This window comes from Saccostrea echinata, unplaced genomic scaffold (genome assembly GCF_033153115.1).
Source record: "Saccostrea echinata isolate AGI-Se365-2 ecotype Australia unplaced genomic scaffold, CSIRO_AGI_Sech_v1 ptg000006l, whole genome shotgun sequence".
Taxonomy (NCBI): domain Eukaryota; kingdom Metazoa; phylum Mollusca; class Bivalvia; order Ostreida; family Ostreidae; genus Saccostrea; species Saccostrea echinata.
Genome location: NW_026889755.1, coordinates 468,272 through 474,339, shown reverse-complemented (window position 1 = coordinate 474,339; position 6,068 = coordinate 468,272). Strand labels below are relative to the sequence as shown.

General features: G+C 32.0%; 1 long non-coding RNA gene across 1 annotated transcript; it reads left to right on the top strand.

Moving 5' to 3' along the window:
* Positions 1-2,760: 2,760 nt before the first annotated feature.
* Positions 2,761-3,702, top strand: LOC133180230 (uncharacterized). Its single transcript, XR_009720287.1, has 3 exons — positions 2,761-2,850; positions 3,121-3,215; positions 3,441-3,702. It is a non-coding gene; the product is annotated as an uncharacterized LOC133180230 (long non-coding RNA).
* The last annotated feature ends 2,366 nt before the right edge of the window (positions 3,703-6,068 follow it).

Here is a 6,068-nt window from a genome sequence, read left to right as displayed (position 1 = left end):
TGTGGGTGTTTTGCGTATTTAATGTTCCAATTTATTTCACATTGTTTACCTTACGTCCACTTGCATGTCTGTCATGGAGTAATCAGTTCGCACTGGTGTATAGTTTACTCTTAGAGCAGTAAAACATAGTCTACATACAACTACAAGTACACCAATCTCGTAATGTGTATATCGGATATCGGTGGAGGCACATAAAATTGAACTCGATCATCGGTAGATATAATCATTCCGAATTCAGGAGCAAAAGCTGAATTAAAAAAAAAGGAAAAAAATCTCGATAATTTCACCACAAACTCAAATGGAATTCACATAAATAGATATTAGATAATTATACAGTAAGTAGCGTCCGTATAACACTAAAATATGTAAAATATACGTTCCGGAATTTTCACCTCCAATTATTTTTTACGTTACGGGTTACGTCACTGGTAAGAAGTCTGACGTCTGCAAGACAGTGTCTGGAGTTAGGTAAGGATAACGGTGAGGAATATATAACAACTACACTTATTTAATTACTTTATATTTCAGACTGTGTTGCATGTAAACTAACAGGCGTTTTTCTTTTATTTTAGTGTATAACGTAATGTAAACTAAGTAAGAAAATATTGACGCAGTCAGCTGTCTTGGTCAGCACCCCAGCCCAGGTGTGAATCAACACTGGCACACTTTATCAAAATTCAGGTGAGGTTTAAAACATTCTGTTAGGCCTATAAAAAATATTTATTGTAACTGATTTTTTTAGCCTACCAATAAGATGCAAATAACACCCTTGATGGAAAAAGTTCCACCCACCCAAATGTATTTCTTTACAAAACATGTAGAGGAAATATAAATTATCTTTTAGGGCAATTAGGGTGTAACACTTATGTAATAGTGTTGTATTTGTTTAAAATAAAGTAACAGAACTTGCCAGAATATATTTTTTAACTTTTATTTAAATTTGTTATTCAAAACCTAGATCCACCCCTTAGTTCTCCCTTACCTGTACATACTTATATATTACCTAAGGGCATTGGTCAGGTGTTTTGGAAGTGGTTATTGTTATTTTGGTTTTTATTGGTTATTGATTTGAAAGGTCCGATTCTATTGGTTTTACTGACTGGGTTGGAGTTTTCCCGCTTTATTATGAGCATTCTTTGTTCAGAGGTTGATTTGACCAGACTATATATATATATTCATAAAAGACATTCTTGACTTTGGACAGATTTCCATTTCTGGTAAGTTACTAATATTATTTCATATTTTAAATGTTCATCCTATAGTATGCAAAAGTCATTTCCATTTGCACTTACTAAAGTGAATGAATGAATTTGAGAGAAAGTTATTTTATGATGTATATTTATTATTGATTACAAGATCAATATTAAGTATTTAACAGAAGTAATTTGATGTTTATCAGATTATATGTTTTTTATTATAATCAAAGATATATTTGATGATAAAGTTCAAAGTGAGCAATTGATATATTTTTAAAGGGATAATATTTTTAAATAAATTGTATTAAATTACAGATCACCATTCATGTAGATACTTGTAAAACAATTTGTGGGAAAGCCTATTCCCATAGAATGGTGAGATTTAGATTTATATGTTTTTAATCTGGAATATATTTTTTATGACTATTATGGGAGTAATATGTAAAGATTTATATATTCAAGAGTTATCTCCCTTTGATGACAGTGTAACTATTATAAATGATGATAATCTAATTATTATCTTCATGTACATGTAAAATAATGAACATTGTGTGTGATAATTATTTACATTATATTTATTGTTGTTTTATGATATTTACAGGGCTAATACAACACAATATATATATAATCACTCCACTGTGCAATAAATCTTATGAACCCTGACAGGAGTGTTGTGTTTACTTCCATATTGATACCCCTGTTACACTTATTTTTCAGATGTCTTTTTCATACAGTCCTTATGAATAAAAATAATGTATTTTAATGAGATTGTGAATTTTTTTTTTATGTGATTTTAAATGTACACTCCAGGATGGTGGCTGAAGCTCTGACATCTCCTATGTAAACACCTAAATGCCAAGTCTGGACTTCAAAAACAGATTCTGAAAGTTTAACCAGCATTATGGTAATACTCTTATTGTAATTACATATATCATTTAATGATGTGCATTACATTTCAATCACAAGAGGAGAAAATGTTAAATGTTATCAGTAAAATAAGTAATTTTTCATCTTGTTTGTTTTGCTTTACAAGTCTGAAATGCATTTTTTTTACCTCAAGGACAAAAAGTATACACTTCGAACAGACACAAAAACATATAGGTCCATGCCAAGCTATGAAAGATTTACGCTGAGGGTAAGTTCTATTATTAGATCTACATGTATTATATAGAATTTAATTGTCAGACATATGGTTATGTCTAAAATTTTACTGTTGTATTTATATCTGTGATAAGCAATATTTGCACCTGAGCTGACTTACATGTTATCACAAAAAAATGTTTTAACTAATTAGGTAGCCTGAGTCAGTCATGACCTATTGCTATCTGTTTTTAGCTCACCTGAGCTGAAAGCTCAAGCAAGCTTTTCTGATCACATTTTGTTTATACTCTGTCTGTCTAGCTGTCCGTAAACTTTTCACATTTTCGATTTCTTCTCCAGAACCACCGGCCCTATAACGGTGAGGAATACATAACATCAACAGTTATTTAATTACTTTATATTTCAGATTGTGTTGCATGTAAACTAACGGGTGTGTTTCTTTTATTTCAGTGTATAGCAATGTAGACTTAGTTTACCAAATAATTAAGAAAATGTTGACAAAGCACCACAGCCCAGGAGTGAATCAACACTGGCACTTTATATCAAAATGCAGGTGAGGTTTAAAACATACTGTTATAACAGGTATTCATCGTAAATATATTTTTTAGCCTACCAATAAGATGCAAATAAAACCCTCGATGGAAAAGTTTCACCCACCCCATGTATTTCTTCATAGAGCATGTAGAGGAAATTAATATCTTTTAGGGCAATATTAGGGTGTAACATTTATTTTTCAGATGTCTTTGCCTTTTTCATCCTTATGAATATTAATAATATATTTTGAGATTGTGATTTTTTATGTGATTTTAAATGTACACTCCAGGATGGTAGCTGAAGCTCATATGTATCTCCTATGTAAACACCTAAATGCCATGACTGGACTTCAAAACAGATTCTGATAGTTTTACTAGCATTATGGTAATACTCTTAAAAAAGAAATCATGGCAGATTTTCTGATCCCATTGCTTCTAGACTTGCAATTACATATCATATAATCATGGTAATGATGTGCATTATACATTTCAATCAAGAGAAGAAAATGTTAAATGTTATCAGTAAAATAAGTAATTTTTCATCTTGTTTGTTTTGCTTTACAAGTCTGAAATGCAGTTTTTTTTAACATATATTTTTTTTTAACTCAAGGACAAGAAGTACATGTATATACTTCGAACAGACACAAAAACAAATAGGTCCATGCCAAACTTTGAAAGATTTATGCTGAGGGTAAGTTTTATTATTATATAGAATTGTCAGACACATGGTTATGTCTAAAATTTAACTGTTGTCATTTATATCAGTGATAAGCAATATTTTGTATTAGCTCACCTGAGCTGACATAATCACAAAAAATGTTTTTTAAAACTAATTTAAAAGTAACCTGAGTCAGTCATGACTTATTGCTATCTGTTTTTGTCCATCATTATTCACTGTGCATTGTCTTGTAAAATTTGAACATTTTCAGTTTCTCTAAAACTGTTGAACTCATATTGACCAATTTTGGCATAAATAAATGCAGCATATGTGGGTGAATGGGAACAAAAATAGCAAATTTCATGGTCCCTGCTTCCTCTGGGGCCTTGGGGATGGAGCTATATAAAACCATCAAAATTAATGCACTAATCTTTAAATCTGGACATCAAGCAAACTGTTAGCATGGTTGTAATGAGCATTGAGTCTTCTACTAAAATTATGGAATTTATGGCCCAGGGTAAGTGATTCAGGGCTTTATTGATCATATAGTGAAAATGCAATGATTCATTGAAAATCCAAATAATACTCCTAGCCAGGAGTTTAAAGCAAACAAACTAAGTTCATGACTATGATGAACAAGTTTTGTTTTCTGAGTTCACTCACAATGCTTCTATTTTGAATTTGTCATGTAGAGAATTATAAGGTAGATACTTGAGGATAGTGAAAAGTCTAGTTTAAAAGATCAATGTTATTAATACTAAAAAAACTGTAGTTATTCGACACTATTAGTATCCCCCTGCAAACAAAGTTTGCGGGAATATGTAGGAATCACCTTGTTCATATGTCTGTTTGTCCGTCTGTGCAAACATGTCTGGTCCATATATTTCTTACGGAGGAACATTAGAATATACTACTTCACACAAAGATTATTCATGACCTGAGGGTGTGTCATGACCCTGACCCATGGCCAAGGTCATTGGGGCAAGTTCAAGGTCACTGGAAAAAAAGTTCATAATTTGTGTCCAGTCCATATATTTCTTACGGATAAACTTGGCAAGCTCCCATTTTGCACAAATATTGCTTATGGCCTGAGGGTGTGTCATCACCTTGACCCAAGGTCATTTGGGCAAGTTCAAGGTCACTGACAGAAAAAATTCATAATTTGTGTCTGGTCCATATCTTTCTTATGGATAAACTTGGTGAGTTACCATTTTACACAAAGATTGTTTATGACCTGATGGTGTGTCATGACCTTGACTCAAGGTCATTTGGACAAGTTCAAGGTCACTGACAGAAAAAATTCATAATTCGTGTTCGGTCTGTATCTTTCCTATGGAGAATAATTTTGGATGTTGGGAGTATCCACTTCACACAAAGATTGTTTATGACCTGAGGGTACATGTGTCATGATCCTGACCTATATAGTCACTGTAGAAAAAATGGATAAATAATGCATCCATACTTTCCAACAGAGAAATACTTGAAAACTCTTAATGTTTAAGCAAATTGTGAATACCTCTTAGATCCTCAAATACTAGCATTAATGACTTGGCATCTTCTCAGAAAAACTCAGTTGGGGGGGGGGGGGGTATTTGTCCATTTTGGACAGTTCTTCTTCTGAAGGGAATCAATCAAGAGTTATATGTGGAAAATAATAATGTTCAGAAAAAAACTGTGTTTTTCCATATGCAAATTCATTTAATATTTTCTTTTTCTTTACATGTGATACGTACGTGGCACATTTTGCTGTGTATGTGAGTAGGATGTACAGAGTCAAACGCGGATTGGAGAACTTACAAAAAGAAAACCGAAAATGGTAACATATGACTAGTAGTCTCTTAAATTAAGGAATCTTATTATATACCCAAGTGTTTGTCACTCTGTTTTACTGTTGAATTTATGCAATCACGTGAGGGTTTGATCCGACGTTCCGGATCACCACACTGTGGTTTTCTGAATCCATATCACCCCTCTCTGAAATTGATGACGTAGTACACAGATAAATGATGTTTTTATTCTCGCGCATCAAAAAGTTCATTGACAAAATTGTTTATTTAATGGATAAAATTTATGTTATTGACCCAAGAAGTTTTCTTTTATTATATTTCGTTAGTTGTAAAGGGGTACATAATAAATTTATCATTATAACAGTAACTTGATCCGCGTCACGTTTGATCTGATGATCCGCGCCTGTCGACTTGATTTCTGATTTCTGCTAAGATAATAAAAAGATATTCGAAATTAAGATATAATAAATAATAAAGCATTTTTTTTTTTTTTTACATTTTCTTCTTTGGCTCAAAGCTTAAAAATCCCAGTGCTTTTTTTCCTTGTCCTGGTTTTGTTCTCCAATTCTGATTAGTTTTGTTTTTATGTAAATTAAAAAAAAAAAACAACAGTAACACAGGGGCGTTACTTCATCCCCTCAAACTTCAGTGACAAGGGAAGAAAATAAAAATGTAAAATACTTTACGTACCAAATCCAAATATATGAGTTATTCCTGTAAAAAGTAGAACTATCATATATCTCATGACTATTTTATCAGTAGTTCTCATTAAACTAGCAGGAAGATTTAATAA